Source organism: Moschus berezovskii, chromosome X, assembly GCF_049115385.1.
Source record: "Moschus berezovskii isolate FMDL1 chromosome X, NW_MosBer_1.0, whole genome shotgun sequence".
Taxonomy (NCBI): domain Eukaryota; kingdom Metazoa; phylum Chordata; class Mammalia; order Artiodactyla; family Moschidae; genus Moschus; species Moschus berezovskii.
Genome location: NC_142488.1, coordinates 27,692,064 through 27,695,064, shown reverse-complemented (window position 1 = coordinate 27,695,064; position 3,001 = coordinate 27,692,064). Strand labels below are relative to the sequence as shown.

Below are 3,001 nucleotides of genomic sequence, written 5' to 3'. Positions count from 1 at the left end.
CCACCACTACCCTGCATCAGGGAATTCACACTGGACTGCTGTCACGTCACCATTTTCTTTACATGACAGCTGCTTCTCGACTCTACAATTTTATGGTCAGTGGCTAGATCTTTTGCTCAGTTTTCTAACTACAAGGATGGAGCCTTCTGTGAGCAGAGGCTCAGTTCATGTTTGGGGAATAAATGAGCCTGCGAGCATGAGGTTGAAATTATTAGTATTTCAACATTTTGAATTAACCAGGCATACACTGTTGTTTATAATTCTGTAAAACACAAGAGTACAAGGGATGAGGAAACCAGATACAAACCATCTTCCTTTCCCTATGTTTCTTGATCCCACATATTTTACTGCTTAACTTTTTCATATTTTCTAGGAAATAACATATTGCAATGCCATGGTATCTTGAACCACCTTACTAATTAAGATGGAAGCTTCCCCATTTGCTTTACACAATATAAAAATCTCTTATCCTTAAGACTGATAAACAACAGTAAGTGTGACTGATGTATTCGTACACTTAGATCATATGCTAGATAAACTGTCATTTAGTAACAACATTTGAAAAGCAGCAAGAACATAAAAACACAGGTTTATCTCTCAATTCCCTACACAGAACAGGAACACCAAGGTATTTTACTGTGAACCCTCGGTAACATCCAGTCCTATACTACTTGGAACACTGAATACTCTCTTCAGCCACAAAGTGCAGAATTTGCCTCAGCTTCACTAGGTGTGGAAGGAATTGCTGGAGGAACACTGGGACATCCGCTGGCTTGGGCCCTCTCTTCCTCATCTTTCAAAGCCTCTTCATACCAAAAGTGGAAGGCACTGGGCTCCAAACGGTTAATCCTGGCCAGGAACTCCAGGACTCTCATCTTGCTCTTTTCAGCCTGTGCTCTCTGACCCCACAGGAACTCATAGCATGCTGGATCGCTGCCGGCCACTTGCCAATATTCCAAATACTTCAGCTGCACCAAATCTCGGGTGATGAGCTTCTTGGGCTCCCCAAATATGAAGTGCCTCTTCGCAGCATAGATATTCACCTTACTCAGGAAATCCCAGATGTCTTCCTCTGGGGCACGGTTGCCCTTCATGAAGATCACACCCAGGGGATTCATCAGGAGACCCGTCTTGGGAAAACCCCTGCCACGGTGCACGATCCCGTTGCGGGGGACATTCATCTTGCTGACAAGGACATAAGAATGCTGGGCAGTGTTGTCTTTCTTCACGTCAATACCAAATACCACCTCCATGCTGTCAGAAGCTCTTTCGAGGATCCTGAGGAATCGATTTTGGTACTTTGTGTCGATAATCTTCAGCATATGCACTTTCTTAACGGGCTTTTTCGTCTTATATACGCATTAACAGGAACTGCACCAACACACTCATCGGCCTGGTTAGTGAGTGTTTTCCAGACTGCACCTTGGAGAGAGGGGCCTGAGAGGAATTATGTCTTTTCCCAATTTTCCCAACGGCTCTTTTGGATGATCTTGTGGGAGAAACACCTGCAGGCACAGTGGTGGTGGCCAGGGCCCCCCGAGGATGCTTGAGATGATTACAAGACCTAGCACCGGGCTTTCCCTTAGCATCAACCCCAGGACTAGGATTGGAGGAAGAGGAGAGTGCTTCCATCGTGGTGGCAGTGACCTGAGCGCCCCTCAGATCCTGGGTGCCATGCTGAGCCTGGCGGCGTTTCTCACAGGTGTGGAGCTTACTCTTCTGACCCCGAGGCATGGTGACTGTGGTCAGCGACAACAGGCAGGAGTGCAGGTAGAACAGCGTGTGATCTGGGCAGAGAGGAGAGAGGTGAGAGGGTGTGAGTGCCTGCGGCAGGGAGGCACCACTCGGCCTTTAAGAAGGCCCACTCTGCAGGTTTCCATGTGGGCACTGCTCTAGGAACCCAGAGGACTCCTGATCTGATCACCCTGTCCTCTGAAAACTCTCGAAATAATTGAGACTCAGGCTTCAGCCTGCCAGCCCTGCCAGCTGCCTCCTGAGGCTGAGGAGCAATGGGCCAGTCCAGTCCTTGTGGACAACCCCCTCCATTCTGGAGGGTGGGGGTCCTCTCGGTTCATATTCAGACAATCATAGCAACTTTTGGCATGGCCTGATTCCTATCCTCTCTGCGGCTCTAAGCTTATACCCCAAAGCCCGGTCTTCATCTTCCTATGATACCTTGAGAAGCGAAGGGGCATTTCAGCCCAGTGTCCCTGGAAGGAGGCACCCACAGCAATCAGCTCCAGGGAACTCTGTCCTGGGCTCACTGGGGTTCTCAGTCCTCTTCCAGGGTCTTTCCTTGGCTCTACGTAGAGCCTGGGACACCTGTGTCTGCTGCCCTGGTGTACCTCCTCTCAGACAAAGGCTCTCACCAGTCCCATACCATCAGAAAGAACGGTTCACATACACCTGACTTCCATGCCTGGGCTTCTCAGTGCTGCGTGCCAGGTGGGGGTGGTGCGGAGCGTACTCTCTGTTGACTCCCCTGTGGGTGGGTGAGTGCAATCATCAGGGCTTTCAGGGTCCTCACCCTGAGTCCTCTGAAGCCCTGGGCCTCCTCCTTTGGAACAATTGAGGCCATTCACTTGATTCAACTGGAGTTATTTCTCCACTGATCTCTAGCAGCATACTGGGCACCTATCGACCTGGGGAATTCCTCATCAGTATCCTAACATTTTGCCTTTTGATACTGACAAGAGTGAACATAGACATTCTAGGAATCAGTGAACTAAAATGGACTGGAATGGGTGAATTTAACTCAGATGACCATTATATCTACTATTGTGGGCAGGAATCCCTTAGAAGAAATGGAGTAGCCATCATGGTCAACAAAAGAGTCCGAAATGCAGTACTTGGATGCAATCTTAAAAATGACAGAATGATTTCTGTTCATTTCCAAGGCAAACCATTCAACATTAGAGTAATCCAAGTCTATGCCCCAACGAGTAATGCTGAAGAAGCCGAAGTTGAACGGTTCTATGAAGACCTACAAGACCTTTTAGAA

The 3,001-nt window shown here is 48.3% G+C and overlaps 1 pseudogene; it reads right to left on the bottom strand.

Annotated features, from left to right (window-relative positions):
* Positions 1-692: 692 nt before the first annotated feature.
* LOC148773248 (melanoma-associated antigen B3-like) lies at positions 693-1,734 on the bottom strand (annotated as a pseudogene).
* Positions 1,735-3,001: the final 1,267 nt, after the last annotated feature.